The sequence below is a fragment of the Rhinolophus sinicus genome, chromosome 1 (genome assembly GCF_057876585.1).
Source record: "Rhinolophus sinicus isolate RSI-liver-muscle chromosome 1, RSI-T2T, whole genome shotgun sequence".
Classification (NCBI taxonomy): Eukaryota; Metazoa; Chordata; class Mammalia; order Chiroptera; family Rhinolophidae; genus Rhinolophus; species Rhinolophus sinicus.
In genome coordinates this window covers 145,990,978-146,014,649 of record NC_142501.1, presented here as the reverse complement: position 1 = coordinate 146,014,649, position 23,672 = coordinate 145,990,978, and the positions used below count along the sequence as shown (strand labels likewise).

At 42.2% G+C, this 23,672-nt stretch overlaps 1 protein-coding gene and 1 long non-coding RNA gene across 6 annotated transcripts in view; one reads left to right on the top strand and one right to left on the bottom strand.

Moving 5' to 3' along the window:
- Nucleotides 1–654: 654 nt before the first annotated feature.
- Nucleotides 655–23,290, bottom strand: LOC109451704 (uncharacterized). Of its 5 annotated transcripts, none has more exons than XR_012493711.2 (5): nt 23,151–23,289; nt 17,260–17,415; nt 11,356–11,619; nt 10,697–10,777; nt 655–1,196 (listed from the first exon to the last, which is right to left on the bottom strand). It is a non-coding gene; the product is annotated as an uncharacterized LOC109451704 (long non-coding RNA). The 5 variants fall into 5 exon arrangements; XR_012493708.2 differs by lacking the exon at nt 655–1,196 and adding an exon at nt 1,204–5,663; XR_012493709.2 differs by lacking the exon at nt 655–1,196 and adding an exon at nt 1,204–5,663 and having other exon boundaries at nt 11,356–11,517.
- HOPX (HOP homeobox) overlaps nt 23,183–23,672 on the top strand; it is a 28,833-nt gene continuing 28,343 nt past the window's right edge. The window contains exon 1 of the mRNA XM_019740139.3: nt 23,183–23,572. The gene's annotated coding sequence lies outside the window, so the exon portion shown is untranslated. The remainder of the gene's footprint in view (nt 23,573–23,672) is intronic.

The following is a 23,672-nucleotide window of genomic DNA, read 5'->3' as shown; positions in this document are numbered from 1 at the left end:
GATCTTAGGGTTGGGACCTCGAAGCCAATAATCAAACCAAAAAATAAACAGTAGACTGGGGGAAATATTCAGCAAACATGAAGACAAAGAACTACTATTTTTAACACAAGAGTCCAAACAAACGGATAAGAAAAACACAACAAATGGGGAGAGGGAAAGGAGAAATAGGCACCAAACTGTTGTAGGGGGTATCTTGGGTGCTGTGGGTGGAATTATAGAAGCTTTTCACATTTGCGTAATTTAAAAATTATTACAAACTATAAAAATTTGGTTATAAAAGCCAATATATTATTGTTTGCAGCCAAATATCTCATACTCTGTTATTTGCATTACCTCATCAGTTATCTCAATTGTCTTTTAAGCAAGTTTTAATGGTTTTGCCCTGTGTGAGAAAAATGAGGCCCAGGAGAGGATGAGCCTTACACAGTAAGTGGTAGAGTTAGGATTGAAACCAAAGCCTGACTTTGTAGTCGTGGGTTTGACCAGTGTGCTGTATTGGCATATATGTTATACGTGACAAAGCAGCATATTTTACATAGTATGTTTTAGGTATATGTATGAATATGTTTTAGGTATACGTACGTATGAATATATGAATGTTTTTATATATGTGTATTTATAGTATCGTATATATTATATACACATGCATATATATACTGGAGGCATATATATGTTTTAATTTGCAGTTAAAATATTTATGAGAACAATTACAAACATTGAAAAATGCCAGTTAGATAAAGTAACCTAAAAGGTGACCCACAAAATGTGTGTACACTCTGCTGTGTGATTTTCTACGTACATCACAGGCACCTCTGCAGAGTCTGCATTTGTGGTTTGCATGTCAGAGACTTTGTCTCTTTATTTGCCAAAGTATACAGAGCAAGTACCATGAGTTGAGGGGTGAACCCATTCATATGCAGTTCAGGGGTCCAGGCAGGACCCGTCCTTCCTACACCATCACGCTGGGTCATCCATGTCATGCTATCATCGTCAGTGTCATCGTTTGCCTCTCAAATGGCACTATGAATTCATGAGGGGACTGAAGATCAAAGAGGTGAAGTGTCTTGGCCAAGGATGCACAGCTAGGAAGAAGCCAGCAGGGACTTTGAACCCAAGGTTCTCCAGATTGGACCCTGGTGTTTCTGACTTCTATTGTAGTTGTTGTTTCCATTCCATCATTCTACTTCTTTATCTGTCTAGGAATTGAAACATATTTTTAAAATATACTTTCCATTTTGGAATAAGTTTAGACCTACAGAAAAGTTGCAGAGATAGTACAAAGAGTTCTGTATGCTTCTCACCCAATCTGCCCTAATATTAACATCTTTCATAACCATGCTACACGGTCAAAATTAAGAAATTAATATGACTATTGTTATTAACGAAACTCCAGACTTTATTCAGATTTGACCAGTTTCCCCTTTAATGTCCTTTTTCTGTTCCAGTATTAATCTAAGATATTCCCTTTAGTTGAAACTCATTTTTCTTTCATTCGCTAAAAACATCAAAACCCACTCTTTAATTCCAGTGGAAAACACTGCACAATTCTGGCTGTGGTGTTCCAAATCTGCGCAAAGAACTTTTTGCTTTTTCAATGACCATCCTCAGGAATATACAGTCTAGTCAGTTCTTTTGAGTATAAGGAACAGAGAACCTCTCAAACTAGCTGAAGTAAGGCCATGGGAGAGCCCATGGACATTAAAGCACAGGAAGCAAAGATTCAAGGACAGGAAATGGAAGAACTGTCAGGAATGGAGGAAAGGCTCTCAGGCTTATCTCTGAGTCTGTCTGTCTGTCTCTCTCTTTCTCCCTCCCTCTCCCCCACATTCCTTCCCTCCCTCCTTTCTTCTTCTTTGCTTCCCTTTGCACCTCTCTTTTCTCTCCTCTCTTCTAACCTAGCTCCTCTACTTAATCGTCCTGCACATGCCCACACTGGCCACCTTGGCCCACAATCCACATAGTTTAGCATGTGCCGCCATCTGCAACTGCTTTACTTAAATCCCAGCTCATATATTCCAGCCAACCCCTAAGTCAGACCGGTGCCAGTCAGTCAATGGATGGCTGTAAAACTTGGGTCTATTTTCCATCCCAATTAACCTTGAAAGACATCTATTATAATTTTTTTGTTATTGTGGTAGAAAAATCAATTTATTTATGATGCAAGTTATCATTGATTTTTGACAATAGCATTATTAGAATCCACTCATAAAAACTGCAGGAAGGAGGTCATTAAAATTTCATTTTTAATTATTGAGGGGAAATAGAAGAGAATAAAATCTCTAGGCATTATTAATCTCAAAGGATTTGGGGCAAAGTATATGAGATTCAAACATTTCCCAGAATTTTAGTGGAAACAGAATTTAACTGACATCCTAAAACAAAGTAAACAGCTAACCCAAATTTGCTAGTTAATCTAATAGAATACACTGGCTCTTGATGGCTTTTTTCCTTTTGGGAGAGAAAAATATAACCCTGCTTATAAAGTGATATTTCATTAAACAGACAGACTGAAATATACTACAGTTCTTCAGGGATTTTAGGCTTCAATAAATCAATGAGAATATTCTTCCTTGAATACACATGCACATCCTGTTCACCCACTGACATTTTCCACCCTTCCTTTCTTCCTTCTCCTTCCTTCATTCCTACCATAAATACTTATTTGAACACCACAAACTGTTAGGCCTTGGTGAAACAGCAGTTAACAAAATAGTGAAGGCATTAAGAACACATCACCCCAAAATATGCTACTTTGGCACATTGATTATTTTGAGCTAAAGGCATTGAAAACAACAGGTGCAAGTAGGGCACTCTGACCTCCCCTTTTCTTTCTGAAAACAGGAGATGAAACTCCCATGTGAAAGATGCCCTCTCTGTATCAGAAGAAAGACAATATTCTTATCACCAGAGGTGAGGACACCTAACCCAAATTTGAGGTCGAGAGAAATTTGTATAAACAGACCCTGTTAAAATAACTCTTATCTTCCTTCAGTCCCTCTGTATATTTTAGCTACTTTTCCATAATTACCACTTTTTTGCTCAACGTGGTATATAAGCACTTAGGCCTAGACATTTCTTTGGGTCTTCATTTTCCTCTGAGGACTTCCATGTACATGTAAATTTTTATTAAAATAAAATGTGTATGCTTTTCTCCTCTTCATTTGTTAGGACAGTTTCAGGCAAGAAACCTAAGAAAGTAGAGGAGAAATTTTACCGCCGCTACAGTAGTAAATAAATAAAACAGAGTGTTAGACATATAATGTACTTTGGAGAAATACAAAGCACATGAGTGGGGGTAGGTCAGGGAGAGCTGATGAAGGACAGGCACTATGATTTCAAATAAAGTGTCAGGGAAGGCTCATTGGGAAAGTGATATTTGGGCAAAGACCACAGCAGGTAATGAAGGAAGCCTTGCAACTAATTGGGACAAAAGCAAATGAAAAATGCTGCTGGTGGAGTGAGCTTGGAAGTTTGAGAGCACCAAGGATCAGGGATGAGGTTAGGGAAAGGTGAGTTGTGAAAATGCAGGGTTGGATCCTGTCTTTCTTCCAAATTTTTATATTTTGTGTATCATGGATTTTTTTTTGGCATTAGTTTTGATAGTATGTTAAAATATTATTTATTTTTGTTATTGAGTTTTTTGGTGTCTCAAGGCTAATGCCTCATGAGCTTCACTCTAGTCCAAGCCCTGGAGTTGGTGTAGGGGGTGAAGGGGTGAGTAGGAGAGAGTAGTGGGGTGAGTAGGAGGAAATGACATCAAGAGAAGAGGAGGTGTGTGTTCCGGGGAGCTTGGTTTTCACTCTGAGTAGGATGGGAAGTTGCTGGAGGGCTGTATTCATCTTCTGTTACTGCTGTAACAAATTACAACAAATTTGGTGGCTTAAACAACACAAATTTGTCCCTTACAGTTCAACAGATGAGAAGTGCAGCACAGGTCTCACCAGCATACAAATTTTAGCCCTGTTGTCAGGGCTGCATTCCATCTGTACTGGAAGCTCTAGGGGAGAATCTGTTTTCTTGCTCATCAGCTTTATTAGCAGAATTCAGTTTCATGCAGTTGTAGGACTGAGGTCCCCCTTTCCTTGCTGTTGGCTTGTGGCTCCTTCTTCCATGTTCAAAGACAGCAGTGGAGGGTCTAGTCCTCACAGCGCATCTCTCTGACCCACTCTTCTGCCTTCCTCTTCCACTTTTAAGGACTCATGTTATTAGATCATACCTACCTGGATAATTCAGGATCGCCTCCCTGTCTCCAGGTCCATACCCTAGGCATATCTGCAAAGTTCCTTTTGCCACGGAAGGTAACATATTCCCAGGTTCTGGGGATTATGATGTGGACATCTTTGTTTGGGGAACTATTTTTCTGCCCACCACGAGGGCTTTAAGCCATGGAGCAATGGTCACTCTAGCTGCTCTGTTGAAAATGTTTGGGGGAGGGGTAACAAAGGGGTAGGGAGGATAAGAAGAAACAGGGAAACTGGTCAAAAGGCTACAGCAATAACTCAGGAGAGAAATGATAGTGGCTTGGACCCGGGAAGGGGCTGTGGAGGAGAGAGATGAGGTTGGATAATTGATGCTAGGTTTTATGGGTCAACTTGGCTAGACTGCAGTCCTCAGTTATTCAATTAAACACGAATCTGGGTGTTGCTGTGAAGATTTTGTAGATGTGATTAAAGTCTCTAATTAGTTGACTTTAAGTAAAGGAAATTATTCTAGATTCAGGACGGGCCTGATTCAATCAGCTGAAAGGCCGTATGAGAAGAGCTTAGGGTTCCTTAATAAGAAAAAAATGTGTGTGTGTGTATGTTGACAGCAGCTTCAGCTTGTGCTGAGAGTTCCCACCCGCCTTTCCCAACGGCCCACCCTATGGATTTTGTACTTGCCTAACCAGCCTCCACAATTATATAAGCCGATTCCTTGCAAGAAATCTTTTAATATGTATATCCTACCGGTTCTATTTCTCTTGTTGAACCATATGTAGATATACTGAATAAATCTTGTGATTTAGATTGCATATATATATATATATAGAGAGAGAGAGAGAGAGAGAGAGACTGATACAGATACTGAATACGTTTTGAATGTGGAGTCAACAGAACATGCTGGTGGGATGTGAGAAAGAGAGCAGTCAAGGACGATTCCAAGGTTTTCACCATGAGCAGCTAGAAGGATAGTTCACTTGTCTCCTTCTAAGGTAGGAAGTGCTCTACCCTGAAAGCGACCCGAAAGAGCCCATCCAAGTGACAGTGAGGGACGATACCTCATTTACCTCCAAGAAAGCCCCTTTCAGGGGGAAGACATAACAGACAAGAATGGGTGGGTGAGCCTGGCCCACCCAGAAGTAGGCAACCTCCAATCTAAAGGGAAAAAAGTCACCACTGTGCACCATGCCACTCATTCAGAACTATTGCGGTTTTCCATTACATTCTAGAAGAGCAGGTCTTTTTAATGTTCTTTACAGTGAACCCCACCTCCCCTGCTGGTCTACACTCTGTGGGAACCAGTTAGCTGAACCCTGAGCCAAAAACAAGCAAGGAGAGCTGAATAGAAACTTTATGAATAAATGTTGCTCTGTGGACTTCTTTTTTCCTTGTGAAGGAACAGGGTGTGCTTGAAAGTAGAAAGCGAGGTGGTTCTTTTGTTTTGTTTTGTTTTTTCAAATCCTTCTGGAAGGCAGAAAAGAAAAAAACAAAAAGGGAAGAACAGCATTGGTCACTTGTACTGCTCCAGTTAACACAATAGTTGGGCCCCTGACCTCTCTTTAGCACTGAACCTGGCACTAACTTGGCACTGAATAAAAACTGAAGAAATGAAAGGAATTTTTCCACAAGTCTGGCAGCTCAGACAGATGCTGAGGTGGCAGAGCTGTGCGGTACCAACCTACATTTGGAGGCCTCCATTTCCTTGTACCTTCTAGAATGCAGTAACCAGAGCTCCACAAACCTGCAATCCTGTTTAGGAAAACCTCAACTGCACATCAACTCTTCACAGATAATCTCAAATCTTCACCCCTGAAGGGGACAAGGTGGGCTCCTCAGTTTCTAGCCTAGTCGTTTCTGATACAAGTGTTTGAGTGGATTTCTGATAAATAAATCAATACAGCAATGGAATCTGAAGGGGGCAAAATATTATGCTTTTTTGGTCTCATATATCAACAAAAGTTTCCTATCTGAGGTGCTGCAAGAGGAGAAACTTTATTCAGGTGAACAGTTTGCACACCAAGCAAAGCAGCCTCCAGTGGAAACCAAGTACACTCCTCCTAGACCAAGGGGAGGCCACTTTTTATAGAGAAAGTTCCCACCCTGGTTCCCGATTGGTCCATTTTTATGTAAATGAGGAGTCCATTTTTATGTAAATGAGGAGTCCAAATCACACAACTCTGATTGATCTAAATTGCACAGTCCTGATTAGTTGGCTTCTCACATTCTGATTGGTCATTATGAAGCCACTCTGATTGGTCAGTATAGATGGCCAATGAGGATATTGCTGCGCAGTTCAGATTAGACAGGGCAGGTCTCAGTCCATTGGCTGAAAGATAATACCAGGCGCTGTCTTATAAAGGTCAACTCAGAAGGCAAGAGTACAGAGCAGGAAATTGAAAGCTCAGTCCGTGGCTTTTCCTTAAAATGCTGTATGTGTGAGAGGCCTCTGTCAACAATGCCTGGTTATGAATTTGGGCCTAGTTAATCATGCAGAGTCCCTGTTGACAGATATAGTCCTTCTTAAGGTTCACACATACAAATGGTGAAAGATTTTATAGTAGGAAGTACTTTGTTAAGTCTGCTAGTTTCCAGAACCTTCTCCCCGCCGCGCCCCGTTCTGCACTGGACTGCCAGTTAGAAGTCAGAACTAGATCCTTCTACTCAGAGACTTTTTCAGTGTTTGTTTTTCCTTCAAAAGCCAAGTCCTCAAGTTTCAGGTAGACTTTGGGTGATTTCTGCAGGGTCTTTGCTCTCCCTCCACCTGAAATACTCACCGCTGAGGTCAAATTGAATGAGGTCTTTATCACCTCTGATACATACTATAAAGAAAGTGAAGTATTTTTGTCTCACCTCCCTCTGTCCTTGATCTCTACAGGAAAGGAACAAAGCCCCAAGGAGTCTGGTTTGGAATAAAAACATGCCCCACACAAGATTTTTGTGAGGATTAAATAACTTAGGTCAAAGTATTTTGAAAGCTGCCAAGGGCTCTCCAGATAAGATATACAGAAGTATTGGCTGCAAGCCGACCTAGATTGACAAGCATAATGCAGACGTAAGAAGCTGAAACAGCCTCTGCAATCCCTGGGGGTTGGTAGCTAGACAGGAATGTACAATCATCACTGATGGGAAAAAGAGTGTCCCAAGAGGAGAAGACAAGAAGAGATTCTTGATCCAGCAAAGAACCTAAAGAGAGGGAGAAATGGCAGGAGCAAAGTAAAAAGTGACAGTGATGTAGGAGGGTCTGTGGGGTTTTTCTGTTTCTGTTCACCTGGGCTATAGATGTCTGAGGAACACACTCAGTGCTAAGGGCACACCACAGAGGCCTGTAGGAAAACCAACCCTGAGGAGTCCTTGCTCCCTCTGTCTCAGTGCATGGGGTGAAGGACATTCAGAGCGTGAGATTTGGGGAGCATAAGGAATGTTGGCTTCTATATGGTGTTTCCAGACAACATATTTGTTACTTTCTGTTAAACTTCTTTTCTGATGATCTTGTGGTATGCATGCTAGCAAGAGGGCTGAGCTGGCCATGTCTGTCCCACATTTCAGTTATTCCCAGAAGTGCTTGGCAAAGGAAAATGTGGGTGGAAAGTGTGACAGCAAAATGCCCGGAAACATGCAGAAGGATGCACTGCTGGAGAGGATGAAAATAAAGCTAATGCTGACTTACTATAGGCCAGGCACTGTTTTAAGCATTTTATATGTATTAGCGCATTTGATTCTCAGTACAACCCTACGAGGCAGGATGGTTATTTTTCCCATTTAATGGATAAGGAAACTGAGGCACAGAGAAGTTAAATAATTTGCCCAAGGTCACACAGGGAAAGCCAGTTTTTGAACTCAGATTACCTAGCTGTAATCTTCCAGTAAGTGGTTATAGCATATTTCCCTAGCCTGTGTCCAATTAGAAAATGGGGAAAGAACATGCTAGCAAGGGCAAGAATCATTTATTTTGCCTATAAAGATACAGCATTACAGCTTAGAATGTTAAAATGCTTTTGGCTACAAGTAACAGAATCAAAATTAATTAAACAATAAGGACATTTATTATTTCAAATAGCAATAAGTCTGGATTCATTCTAACTTTGAAAGATTGGGTCAATGATGTCATCAAGGACGGAAATATTGTCCAGCTCTTGGCTCTGCCTTCCTGGGTATATCAACCATGTCTCCCTTATACTACCAATTTGCTGCAGCAGTTCCAGGCACCACGTGCCAACAAGATTATATGTGAAGGAGTTTCCTATAAGACCCTCAGCAGACTTTGCAGCTCAGTTGGATTAAATTGGGTCTCATATTTATACTCTAGAGGATGTGAGTGGCTAGAATTTACAGCTCTAGTGAAAGGATGTGGGATGAGGGGTGTTGTGTCAGTGATTTACCACCTACTTAGTAGTTTTATATTTTACTTTTCTTTATCACTAAGGTTCAGACCTTTACTCGCTCCCCGGTTATGTTTTTGTTGTGCAGATGCACAAAGGACAGATCAAGGTTTTGACTGAATGCAAATTGCTAAATCATGACCAAGCAAAACAAAACAAACAAACAAACAAACAAACAAACAAACAAACCTATAGCAGCTCCAGACATGTTTCTGATCTGAGTTGGGCTTAAGATCTACACAGCTTGAAACATCCACTGCTGATGCCAGCCCCATGACCTTCTGAAGAGACTGTGGCAGCATCCCCAGGACGTTATGGGTCGTGGCAGCCTCGGGTGCACAGGCTGTGTCCTGCCTCCTCCCCACCTATTTAGAAAGAATCTATCTGTTCCTCGCTCTCTCTTTTGCTCTTCAACCTCATATCCTCCTTCTCACTGTAAAGAGAGAGCTGACCAGTGTGGGGAAGACAACTTGGGTCATTCCCTGTGAGTAGAGTTTGTGTAAAATGCTAGAAATGAGGTTCCTAACGGCCACTAGAGAGAAGTACTACTGTTTCCAGAATGATGGGAGTCACACTTGTTAGAATTAAGTGCAGCTGCAACAGGGACAGTAAACATGGCTCCCACGTGACTGGGGTGCATGTCTCTCTCATGTCCGAGGCCCGTTAGCAGTTCAGGGCGGCACAGAGGGCTCCACAGCTAGGGCATGGCTCGGCGTGATCCTCTTACCTCATGGGGTTGTCATACAAATTAAACAAGGTAATTTATTTGGTGTCTAGACATCATAAATTCTCTTTTCTTGTTTGATAATGAAAGTAATAATAACTAATGTTAACTGAGCCTTATTTATGTTCCAAGCCCTGGATAAGGGTGCTCTACATATTAACTCATTCAATCCTCACAATACCCCTGAGGAAGGGACAGTGCTTTTTTTCATTTTATGGATGGGGATACTGAGGGATGAGGTGTCTTGATAAACATTACCTAGTTACTTAGTTAGTGCAGAGTTGTGACTCCAACCCAGCCTGTCTGAGTCCTGAGCCCTAAAGCCTAACCACCAGGCTATTCTACCACCTCTTCATATCAGAGCCCTCCCCATCATCTGTCCCCTTCACTCCTTTGACAGTAAAACAGTCACGATGTAACTGGGACAGCAAAGCATGTAAAAAGAGGGGGGGGGGAGAGAGAGAGAGAAGGAGAAGGAAGGAAGGAAGGAAGGAAGGAAGGAAGGAAGGAAGGAAGGAAGGAAGGAAAGAAAGAAAGAAAGAAAGAAAGAAAGAAAGAAAGAAAGAAAGAAAGAAAGAAAGAAAGAAAGAAAGAAAGGAAAAGAGAAAGAAAGAAAGAGAATTTGTAATATGAGGCAGTGGGGGTTAAGTGCAAATGAATGGTATAATTCAGAAAAGGGAGAGGTTCCACTTCCCTGGAGGTGGGGCAAGAAGGTGAAACAGCAGGGAGGGTGACCAAGTTGGGTCATAATTGACATACAGGATTTAGAAGACTGGAGGAGGGTGTGCCAGGTATGGGGAATGGAGTGGGTAAAGGCTTGGAGGTGGGAAAGGAAATAGCATGGTTAAGGAATAACTAGGAAACAATCCTGGCTAAATCTTAAGATTCTCGCAGAGGAGTCCTGAGAGACCAGTTTGGCAGTAAAGATTGGAATTAGATTAAGAAGGAATTTGAATATTATTCTGCAAAGCTGAACTCCATTCAGTAGATATTGGGTGGTTTTGAACAGTGAAATCACGTGATATAACCAGTTTCTTTAGGAAGAATGTGGTAGTTACAGTAGGGCTGACTTAGCGACATGGAGTCTGGGAGACTCGTTCAGAGGCTTTTGAAATGATCTAGACATGAGGTAATGAGAACTTAAAATGAAGTGTTAGCATAAGGCATGAATGGAATGGGAGGGATGTGAGAGACATCACGAGAGCAGAATTGAGGTGCTTGGTGACTAGATCTGGGAGCGCGGGAAAAGGAGGGGCCAGGGATGACTGCCCAAGTCTGGTGACTGGAAACTATTGTTATAAACAATATCCGACTCTTCTAGTCAGAGGGGAATTCTGTTTGCCATCCATCCTCTGCCGGGTCTCTGTATCCACTGAGCATCTTCACATACTCACCATTCACCAAATGTACCTGGACCAGCCGGCCATCTTCTCTTTCTTCTTTGCTATAAAGTGCTGCTTCCACCAGACAAGACTCTAAGATGGAGAGGAAAGCATGGGCTTTGGGTCAAAAAGATAGGAGTTTAAATCTGCTCTGTCTGTCACCAGCATGTGGGCACGTTTCTTAATTTCTCTGAGATTCAGTTCTCTTTAAAATAGGGATGATAATGCCACTTGATGGGGTATTTGGGGAATTAGAGAACAAACACAAAGCATTTAGTATTGTGCCTGGCACATAGTAGATGCTCAATAATAATGAATGGCTAAAGCATTGAGCTTACTGCACATGCTGTTCTAACTGCTTTACCTACATTCACTCGTTCATTCCTCAAAACGATCCTATGAGGGACATACCACCATTGCCTCCAACACACGGCTGAAGGAAGCAGGCATAGAGAAGATACAGGACTCACTGAGGACACAGGGACCATGTGAGGCTGAACCAGGGATAGAACCCAAGAAGTCCAGCTTCAGAATTTGTATTCTTCACCACTACCTTGTCTTTATATTAATAAGCAATGCTATTGTTTGCACTAAAAGGAGGCAAGAGTGTCAAAAACGTCTTCTTTGAGGGGGATATTAAAATACAAAACCAGAATGGCTGGATCGTCGACCTGAGAGAAGGGCTGCTGGCCACAGCTTGGAACTGGTCCTTTGGGCCCCTTTGGCTGATGGATGGTGGAGAAGGGATGTGGTGCAGTGGTCCCAGGTGAGAGGCAGAGTTACGTAGCTGTGGCAGGTCCTCCGGAGGCTCACAGCAGTGGCTTTAAACAATTCTTACAGAGAGATTTCGACATTTTAACCTCCAGCATGGCAGTATGGGTGTGTCCCAGCAAAACACCAAAACTGGTTATCTCTTAACGTGAGATACTACGGACCTGTGGACAAAACAAACTATGACTTTGAAGGGCATTCTCAGTGTTGAATATTATATTGGTTTTTAAAATGTATTTATTATTAATACTGTGCTTAAATTATTTTTTAAAAAGATTTGAGGTAACTCGTACTAAAACAACTCTTTAAAAATAAACTCATTAAGAAATAGGCAAATAAGCATTGTGAATGTAAACATTTTATATCCAAAAACCTAAACTAAGACTACAGAGTGAAATTGAGTACTAAATTTGGCTCTGGGATCCCTAGTAGTCTAGATGAAAAGAGAAATAGAATGAGTTTCTGAGAACTGATAATGAAAATAGACCTAAATGCTTAGGTGTACAGGACCAAGATGGCATTTTGATATGAAAATGAGAAGCCTCATTTTATATTCTTGCTCACATGCTACTCCACGTGAGTATCATATAATCAAAGTCAAGCATCCCTTACTGGCTATACTTCTACTGTGTAAAACAACCAGTCGCAGCCAGTTATTAAAGTGAATAACTAAAGAGAAAAACAGGGAAAGGGTATGCTTGGTATCTCGGGTGAGGAGAATGGGATTTTGATTTGCTTTTAGCTTCAATGGCCAGCCTTAGAGTAAAATGCTAGTCTAGATGGCCTCTTAAATTATCATAAATAAAATAATTTGCATTGCATTGATTTCCCTCGACTCGGGTATAGGACCAGTCAATTATATGCAATCCTCACCAGAGAAAAAAATGATAATTTTGCAAATAATAGAAGGTGTTACGGTGCCTCCCAGTCTTCCTGGGGAGGCAGCCACATAACTTGTCTGGGATCCTTTCTGTAGCACATTCCTATAATTTTAAAGTCCTTAACATTTGCTGTTATTATTTATTGGCTTAACACTAGATCAAAGAATTTCAGGGGATTTATTTCTAATGGATCTTATAATCCTGAAAATTAGTTTTTTAGGACTAGAAGGAATACCTTCTGCACCATTTTCACTATTGTTCAAGTGACCTGAATATCCCAGATCCCACTACCCAGTCAGTACTAAAGAGATTGCACCGGGATGCCCAGCTCCTGACTCAGGGCTTCAGAACCCTAAGGTTCCCCTTAAGATTTCTGGGACTCTCCAGGAAGTGTTTTTGCAAACACTAGTAACAAGTCTGTTCGCAGCGGGTATCAGCTAGGCCTCATCCTTGTTTGCTGGGCATCTGCTGACTCCTGCCTTTCCTGCTACTCCTCCAATGACTGGAGAGTACAAGATAGACTGGGCATTTGGCTTCTGGAAAGAGGAGAAGGGGCTGTGGCTTGCACAGGACAAAGGTTTTGTCCATGAGACAGCAGAGACCCGGGTCTGCTCCTGATTTGGTATATCACCTTGCACGGGTCACCTTGGTGCTTTTTTTGCTTCAGTTTCCTTTACTGAAAATGGCAAGAATTCTCACATTTCACAAAGATGTAGTGGGAACTGGCTATTTAATGATTGGACGGTATTTTGAAAACATCAAGAGCAGAATAAGTGCTAGGGCAAGAAAGCCAAAGATTTGTGGCTTCCTTAATGAGGCAGCAGGATATGCCTATCTTTTTCCTTTTCTCTTTAAACATCCAAAAGAAATAAAATTTAAAATGTCTGTATAATATTGAGAAAGAATGATCTTAAATCCTCAAAGTCAAAAAGTTGTCCTTTGAGCCCCCTTAATGAATAGGGTTGCTGCATAGGTAAGCCCCAGGTCACAAGGAGGATACAGTTTTAGAAAATCCTATGCAACTTGAAGTTATATAACTAGGGCCATTAGGACTAGAGAAAATTTCGGAGGGAATGAGACCCCATAACCAACATTTGATAATTACATTTTTAAAAGGACATTTAATCCTAGACTACTCTAATGGCATTAATAGCCTTAATGAAAATCTTAAAATTTAAAGATGTTTAGTAGGTAAGAGAGAATGACAAGGACCACGGGAAGGAGAAGACACATAAAAATTTTGAAAATTTTACCTGAGATTAGACCCTGCTCCCAATTTATTCTCTCAGAAACTATATGAAAAGAAGCTCCTTCCTTCAGAAAATAAAGGGCATGTTATAGGTTGAATTGTGTCTCTTCAAGATTCATATATTGAAGTCCTAAATCCTCAGTACCTCAGAATGTGACTTTATTTGGAAACAGGGTTATTGCAGATGTAATTAGTTAAAATGAGGTCATACTGGCATGTGGAGGGTGCCCTAATATGACTGGGGTCTGTATAAAAAGGAAATCTGACACAAACACATGCACTCAGGGAGAACACCAGGTGAAGATGAAGAAAGAGATTGGAGTGATGCTTCTACCAGACAAGAAAGAGCCAAGATGACCAGCAAAACACCAGAAGCCAGGGGATAGAATCAACAGCCCATCAGAAAGAATCAACCCTGCTGATACCTTAATCTCAGACTTTTAGCCTCCGGAACGGAGACACTAAATTTCTGTTGTTTAAGCCACGCAGTGAGTGGTCTTTTATCATGGCAGCCCTAGCAAGCTAATATGGCACATCATACCCCAAAGAATCAGAGGTCGGTGGAGAAGAAGAGATTAAAAGTAGTTAACACAAGTTTCTTCAGTACTTACTCCACTAACTTAGAGATGTATTTAGCTTAACGCATTATTTTCTTAAAACACAAAAATTTCCTTTCAGAGTTATGATCCTCAGTTATTTATACCTTATGGTATATTGAGCTTTCCAAAGACGGCCACAATATCTCCCTTCCCACATTGCTCTTCTAGAACCTCACCATTTCTCCGTTATGAAGTAAGACTAAACCCCCTTGAATCTGGGTGGACTTCTGACTCACTTGTAACCAACAGAGTGCGGTAGAAGTGACTTCTGAGGCCCTGTCATAAGAGTTGATACAGCCGCTGTGTTGGGAGCTAAAATACTTGCACTGGAACATTTAACTGCCCTGAGGTTGCCAGGTCGTGAGGAAGCTCAAACTAGCTCTGATGGAGAGACCACATAGAGAGAGAGATACCCAACAAGACTGTAGCTGCTCCAGCCCCTCTGCTGCTCTAGCTCCAGCTGCTGTCTCATTGCAACCACCTGAGGGAACTCAGACCAGGATCTCCCCATGGTCCCTAAATTCCTGATGATGGAAATGGGGAGGGGTAATAAAATGACTGTGGTTGATTTAAGTCATGAAGCTTTGGGATGATTTATTATGCAGCAATGGCTAATGGGCATGCTTTAATGCATTACTCTGATAATCAAATTTCTTGAATTTTAAATGAACTACCCCAGAACTTAATTTTCTTTACAAAAGGGTGGGAAGCCCAGAAGAAAAGATGATTCGGTAACCTAGAAACATCTCCTTTGCAGATTTCCTCAGAGTCTGGCGGGCAGTTTTGTGTTCCACCAAAACCAGCAGAGTTGCTGTCCTTGGCATTCTGCCCCGTGGGTAACTTAGAATGTAAATGTGAAGGAGGCACCACAGGCTTTGAAACCACGATCACGCTAATGTTTATGTAAATCAGTAAATGGGTTGGAGAGTCCTTTTTTGCTTTCTACTCCCAAAGGTGTCCTAATTATGCAAAATTGTGCGATCAATTGCCTTGGACATGAACTAGTTCGCAATCCCTGGTGCCCGTCTTGCATGATGAATTTTCCAACTTTTAAAGCCTTCTATTTTCAATTAGAATCTGGCACTAGTTCTTAAGATTCTTACTTCATTTGTGATGGAGTGAGAAGGCTGGGATGGTGAAGATGTTGGCCCTTTGAATAATCCCCAGCCCTTGGCATCCTCCAAATAAGACCCCCTCCCGTGGTTAGTGCTGAAATAGCTCTGCTCAGTTATGAAGGACTGCTTCCCCCGGTCATTTCCTTCCATTCAGAAAAAGACTTGATCCCTCTGACACCTTCATGTTCCCAATCCTGCCTATCAGCCTGTGGCTTGTTTTCTATGGCGTCTTTGAGTAAGGCCTTCTTCTATCAGGGTATGTGAATAAGTGACACCCTCCTCCTTTCCTTGTTATCGGAGTTCCTGCTTGCTGCTTCTGGTCTCCAAGACAGCCCTCTCCCTTTACTGCCAGGGATTAAGATGCCTGTGAAATTCACCCTTGCACTGCAAATGCCTTGCAAGGGAGTCCTTTGAAAACGTTGACTTCTTTTCCTTTTTCAGTCCCAAAACAGTAGTTACTGGCAAATAGTCATTCAGAACAGGGCTATTAGTTAAGCATCTGTGCAGACAATAGCTGAGGGGCAACAAAGATGCTGAAAAGAAAGGCTTCATAATCTCCTATTTGTGACTCCCAAGTAGCTGCTAAAAGTGACTTCTGCAGGCAGACAGCTGCTTCTGCCATTTACACTTAATCAGATAATCATAGGGCTGAGAGAGGCCTTAATCCAACCTTCTCCATTAGCCAGGGCCTGCTAGGCTTTCTGAAGACTGTTCCAGAATCCTCAAGTGCTGTCCTCACACCTATACTTGGAAAAATCAAACACATTGGAAGGGGAGACGCCTACTCCTTCTTGGAACAGAGGCAGAAACACGTCATTTTTGTCACCGGATCCTCTCTTTTCTTCCAGTCTTTGGATAGATATTGACACTAGTCCTGAAATACCGTATGAGGTTATCATTATCTTCATTTCACATATGAGGAAATTAAGGTTCAAAGAGGTTAAATTACTGGCTATGAATTGAGAGAACTAGGAGGGGGTGACATACCACCCGGGACTGGGGGGCTTTGGGGGCACAGGACTTTTAGTGATAAAACCAGGACAGTTCTGAGGAAGCCAGAAGGTTGGTCACCCTTGGTTTGAACCAGGTCCACACTGGCCTTTCCTCTGAACCTTTACACAACCCAAACTTGTTCTCAGCCTGAGCTCTGGCCCAGGGACAGACGGGGCATCTACTGCAGCACCTTGAAGAATGCAGAATTCATTTCCCTCTGAGTCAGAGAACAAAGTTAAAGGTGTCGGCTCTGGGAGATTAACCTGGACACCAGGCCTGCCGGCAGGTTACTCAGAACCCACTGGAAAGACCAGTCCAGGAGCTGACTCTCCAGAGAGGTGAAAGCCAGATGCAAGAGGGCACACCACCATTTATGTGATTCACCACACCAGAGGACATTTTACAACAGACCACAAATCATTACCCACTCCACTGCCAAGGCCTCGCTACAGAAATGTCGGAGACAGCCAAGGAGGAGACAGGTTTTTGCTGAAATGCACAGAGCAGAATTGCACTGAATTAGTTAACAAAATCAGACCATGGCATAGTTTTGCCAAAAGCAGAAATCAAGACCTTCAGACATTTTTTTAGGGATGATCTATAGTTCTTTCTTTCCTTCCTTCCTTCTTTCCTTCCTTCCTTCCTTCCTTCCTTCCTTCCTTCCTTCCTTCCTTCCTTCCTTCCTTCCTTCCTTTTTTCCTTTTTTCCCCTACCACCCCCCAAGAGTTTTATCTTTCAAACTGTCTCCCTGGACTGTAGTGGAGGACCAGGCACTGACCAAACCACCTGGTTGAAGTGTTGTGGCTGGAGCATTGTCCTGGTTGCTCCTCACTTACACACACATACACACACACACACACACCACAGTGCCAGGTATTACCCTCTAGTCGCTGGATCCTAGGAGGTCTGGGGGAGGCCCAGGTTGTTGAGGGCGGGGACTCAGGACCCTCGGGGAGTGACTACTTACCAATAGAAAGGGAGTGGAGTGTTTCAATGTTCTAACAGTTGGTGAAGTTGTCCTGTGCATTCAGGCTTTCCTGCAGCCTTAAGTTGGGGGAGCCAACATCCCACTATGTCTGCTCTGGGTCCATCTGCTCCATCGACCTGCCCCTGATCCTCTCCCCTTGAAGGACAGAGATTAAAACAGAAAGGACCTCAGAGAGATACCTTGTTTCCCCGAAAATAAGACCTAGCCAGACAATCAGCTCTAATGCATCTTTTAGAGCAAAAATTAATATAAGACCAGCTATTATATTATATTATATTATATTATATTATATTATATTATATTATATTATATTATATTATATTATATTATAGACCTGATCTTATATTATAGTAAAATAAGGCCGGGTTTTATATTAATTTTTGCTCCAAAAGACGCATTAGAGCTGATTGTCTGGCTAGGTCTTATTTTTGGGGAAACACGGTAACTAGATCGACTCCCTCCTTATACAGAGGGACTTGAAGCATGGAGAGAAGATGTGAGCTTCCAAAGTCACACAGCGAGTCCACATTGTCACCTCTGGGGTGGACAGCAGGAGGGAAGAAGAAAAAAGTCTGTAGCTTCTAATTAAAACTTCTCCCCTTTCAGCTGATCCATGATTTTGGCCCAAATTATTTTGAACCCTTTCTCTAATGTCAAGCATGCGAATTTTCCTTTTTTGATTTTGCTTCAAACTCTATATTTTTGTTAGCTCAGTCCTCCTTTCTTCTTCTTCTTCTCTGTTCCCAACTGAAACCATTTACAGAAGTCAAGTGTCTTACACAGATGGAGCTCTGGGCTGCGGGCACCCCATGGGCCGGGGGTGAGGCCTTCTGTTCCTCTCCTGGAGTCACCATTAGAAGCCACTGTTACTGTGTTTCCCCCAAAATAAGACCTAGCCGGACAATCAGCTCTAATGCGTCTTTCAGAACAAAAATTAATATAAGACTGGGTATTATATTATATTATATTATATTATATTATATTATATTATATTATACCCAGTCTCATATTATAGTAAAATAAGACTGGGTCTTATATTAATTTTTGCTCCAAAAGATGCATTAGAGCTGACTGTCTAGCTAGGTCTTATTTTCGGGGAAACACAATAGAAGTGGCCATGACTGTCATGCCAGGCAGTAGTTAAGAGCATGGACTGTGCCTGAGTTTGACACCCAGTCGAGCAAGCTTTCTACTGGACGGTTTTGTTTCCTTTCACCCCAGCTCCCCACCCCCTGTTTTCTAAAAGCGCAGGGCCCATCCCTAAGAGTTCAGCAGTGGGTGTGGGGACGCTGTGTCCTCACCCTGTGTGCTAGGGGATTACAATCAGGCAGAAGTGGCCCCAACCTGCAATGGCTTCTCATCATTCATGGAAGAGGCAGCCTCTTAGGTGAGACTCCACCCCCACCCCTCTTGAGAGTGTTGCCACGCAGCTTCTGGTGCAGCTCCTGCCAGCGACAGCAAGTCCTAATGCTGAGACAGAAAAATGAGGCATTCCTGGTGAAGGAAGTTGCCTCCTCCTCCCTCCTTCCACAGATGGGGTGATACTCCCCATTACCAAGAGCCTTTCTCTCTTCTGATCGGTAGTATGAGTGGGATTTCTAGGGAAAACAGTGCTTGTGATCTCCTTGTTCATTAGGCTCTGGATGAAACTAAATGGAAGAAGAAGAAACTGTGGTTCTTAAGTCAAAGAGCAAAAGCAACATGGGCCACACCAGATGGAAGAGCCTTCCCTAGGCACTTTCTGTAATGGGCTCCCAGCATCCTAACTTCCAGTGGTCAGCTGACTCAGGACTCCATGAGGACAACAAATGGATTAGGTATGATCATGGAATCCACGCTTAGAATGAAATACCTGCAGTTCACCGAAAGAATGATCCAGTCACTACTAGGTATACAAAACCCTGCAAAGAATACAGAGAGTGATGATGTTAAAACGTCCAATCCCTCTCCACCAGGGAACTTGTGAAACCCTCTGCCAAGTGCAGCCAAGGGAAACATCTCTGACGTAGGCCAGCGGGCATTCTCTTCTGTGTCTAGTTTCTCTTCATCTGCTGACCCTTTTCTACCTCCTACACTGTTCCGCATCTCAGCCGAACTGGGCCAGGAAGGGCACTCAGGGAGTCAGAATTTCCATACCATTCGCAGAGAATGCTCAGTCTCTCTTACTGCAAATTCCTATTTTTGGGGGAGAACTTTCAGCAAGCATGCTTCTATACTCCAGCTACCCCTGTTCCAAATTTGCTTCTTTGTAAGTCAGATTTTCGCTTTTGGGGGTTTTATATCCTTACTGTGAATTTTCTTAAATGCCTTTGGTAGTGTTCTGTCCCCCAAGGAATGGCCTTTCTCTCTTTGCACCATTGCTTGGTTCCATATGTTCCACATTCAGAAAGTGGACCGCTGCACTTCAGTGATCTCCATATTTGGGCAGGAAGAGAATAGCTGCCCTCACTGTCCAGGTATCACTGCCTTCTATGTGGCTCTATCAAACACCTCTGTTTGCTGTAGAACTTGAGGGGTTTTTTTTAAGGAGGATGCAGCTCACAGTGGCCCATGTGGGATTTGAGCCGGCAACCTTGGTGCTACCAGCACCATGCTCTAACCAACTGAGCTAACTGGCCACCCCAAGGGTTTTAAGTTGAACTGTTTTGTGCCTACCATGTGTGCACTCCACCAAGATGACTAAGGAACATCTAGCTTCTTATTGTAACTTAGCACGAGCCACCATTTTTTGAGCATACACTATGTTCTAGGCATTATGCTAAGTGCTTAACATATATTATCTCTAGCCCTTACAGTAAACCTGGGAGATAAGCATCATTATTCCCATTTTACAGATGAGGAAACTGAGTCTGAGAGCAGTTATTTAACTTGCTCTGGATCACATAGATGGTACGTGGTAGAGGTAGGACTGGAATCCAAGTCTGCATGATTGAGAAGCCCACACTGTTTCCTTTGTACCATTCTTCCAGTCACTCAGCGAACACATTTTGAGCACCTACCTCTCCCAGACAGTGTTCTTTCCTTGTGGAGCCTAACATCTAGCTCACCTCATCCTTCATCCTAATTCTCTTGATCTGTGACAGTGGAGAAGACAGTTTCTGAAGCCCACTGCAAGGAAAAGGTCTAGAACAGCAAAGAGAAGGAAAAGCATTACCTAATTGCAGGTGTTAATTTGAAGTCTCCTAACCACCAAGAGAAAACTAACTATGTGAGAATTACTGTATCAGCCATATGTTTTTAGTTTACGCATCCCAGGCACCAGCTGGAGCTCCCAGGCAGAGACAGAGGCAAACAGGTAGGATTGTGGAATTCCCCTGAAATATCATAAACAAGAGGAAGAGCAGGAAAATGAGTCTTAAAGCTTATAGACTGTTTTACAATCTTTTTATAATTGGTTACAGTATTAGACTTGATGTTTCTAAGAAATCAACAGCATTGTCAATCCTATGTGACATAGGAGAAGACAAGAGGCTGATAGATTTTGTGCTATTTCTTGGATATATGGAAAATCAGTAATGATATAAAGACCTAGAATATAAATCTATAGAGAAAAAAGGAATCACTATAGCCAGCTACTTCCCTTTTTTGTGGGTTGTTAAAATAGCTGTAATTTTGCTGAGAGCCAAGGCAAGCTTTTCTTATTAAGAATAAGTGTACATAAATATAGAACTGATTTAGTGAAACCCAATAGCCATGGCTGAGATTAGTGCCCAAGTACTAAGGCAGTTTAGGTTATCATACTTTAAAAGATTTCTTGGATTGGCTGTTGATGGTACTTTTCTACTTCTTCCCTGTTAAAGGATCCTCATTTTGTTCAGATTATCAGGGAAATTTGTCTGGGGAAGGTGGATCCTCCCTTAGGGTCCATAAAATGAACCGTGATCAACCTGATTCATTTCCTCTTTTGCCGATGTGGTGGTTATTTGATATGGTTTTCAGCAAGGAGACACAACTAGAAGACTGCTAGTGGCTTCTGGAAAGATTTTCCTCTCTAACAAATAAAAAGAGAGGCTAAGGAGAAAGTCCATGTCTCTTCTTACCTGTCTTTGGATGTTTTTGTTTAAGGATGTGATGTTTGGAACTACAGCAGCAACTTTGCCACAATGAGGGGAGGTAGCTCTGTCACATTGAGGGCTACAGAATGAAGAACAGGAAGAGCCTAGGTTCTTGGTGAACTCACTGCAATGCTGAACAACCTGAAACCACACACCTGCAGAGTCCTTAAATGATGTAAAAATGACCTATGGTTTTCACCACTTGTAGTTTCCTCTCCATGACACACTGGATAAAGAGAAAACAGCTTGAAGCCAACACATTATACAAGAGCCAAAAAATGTGTCTGAACCAAAATGAGACTCTGCTGATGCCAGAGCCCTCTGTCTGTTGGGTTACAGAGCCTTCAAAGGAATTTAGAAACTGAACAAAAAGCACATATTTATTGAGCATCTACCATGTGACATACACTGTTCTGGGGTCAAAGAGTGGACAACACAGAGAAGGTCATTGAGGTCATGGAAATCACATTCTGGAAGACAGATGAGAAATAGCTAAAGAAATAAGGATAGGTGAAAAACGTTCTCAGGCAATTTCCTAAAGATTGATTCAAATCAGTCCTGAGTATAAACCCAGACTCTGGAACCAGATAGATCTGGATTCAAATTCTACCTCTACCACTTACTGTGACCGTAGGAAAGTCATTTAATCTTTCTGAGCATCAGTTTCCTCATCTGTAAAATGAAGATAACACAAAACTAACACACACTGTTGTGAGGATTGAATAAATGAACAAACTCATTGTAACGTGCTTTACATAGAGCCTGGCACATAGTCAGTTTCTCTACATCCTACATGATGACGACCATGATGATGAGGATGATAATCACCATTTTTTTCCACCACCCTAATAATTTATTCCAGGCACTGTGGTGTCAAAAGATGAACAAGACGTAGACTCCGCATTCAAGAAATCTGGGAGGCAAGAATTCAGATTTGGTCGTAGAACAGTCAAAAGTTAGGCAATGAATTAGGCAGAAGACAAAAGAATTCCTCTGGTAACCAGGGTTAGAGTAGGCTAGGCCCCCTGTCTCTACTTTTCTCCCACACATGTTTTATATCCATTTATCCCTTCTTCCAAGACAGAAAGAAATATTCTGAATGATTGCTGCTCTTTCACATACAGCCTCTGTTCCCAAGAGAATCAAGTGGGCTTTTTCTTTCTCCAGTGAAGTGAAAAATATAGGATGTGTATATCTGGGTGGCACTTACCAGTCTGTGCTATGTACCAGCAAATGCACACAGATATTCCCACAAATGATCTCACCAAACCCTGTTTTCCTTCTGTCATCCTCTCAAAATCATACCCACTTAATGTGTTTAGTGTTCAGCAATTGACTATTAACTACCGTATCTAGCTATAAAAGACAGATAAACATTGGCTAACCGGGTCCCCACACCCACACACACACCCTCACCCTTAGAAACATTTCCACTGATGGTCACACAAACCACTGAACACTCTCTCACACTTGGAGAGCATCTTCCCACAGGCTTGTTCACACACTGGCTTTTTATTCGAGCTCTCATGGGGAATCTTTCAACTCTTAGATGGGAATTTCATTAACAAAGAAAGGGGAGGGAAAATCAGAAGGAAAGTACAGATGCCAGGGGAAAGAAATTACTGTCATTTTTGAAAGGGACTTAAAATTGTATCATCCTAGCCTGAACCTCCCTTATAACTGTTCTTTATTTGTACATTCTGTGCCTGAAACAAAATGAAACAAAACAAAACAAAAACAACTTTTCATTGATTGGGCAATTGTCCAGGCTCTTAGCTTGGCACCCAGCCCCCAGTGCTGTGAAACCAGCCTTACCAAGCATATGCTTTGAAATGAGGAAACATCTAGCTGGAAGCCTGTTCAAAATAAGGAACTTGGCACGAGGGTCCAGGGTCCGGTGTTTCTTCCTTCTCTCAGCCGCATCTCTCTCATCCGATCCTGGTGAAGAGTCTTACGTGGCTAAGAAAGATATTCAGAACAAGAAGGTAGTTGGATGAGACTCTCAGAAGTCACCGCCTGAGTTTCAAACCTGAATAACCGAGAGATGTAACCTCGGCATACTTTCAGTTGTTTTCCTGCTGCCCACGCTGCAGGTTTTTCAGGTCTTTGCCTGAGTGTGTACTCACAGCATAAATAGCGTGCTATCAACAGCCTGTTTCAGTCAGCCCAGCTTTTTAAGCAGGCTGGTATCAGAGGATTCGGCTTCCAAATCCAGGGCTTGCCTTTGCCACTTCCACGTAAGTAACTTTCAGAGGTCTGTCTGCAGATGCAGAGGAATGGACTTTGCGTAGAAATGACTGAAGTGCTATTGTTACTATATTTGCTATTCTGTTGGGA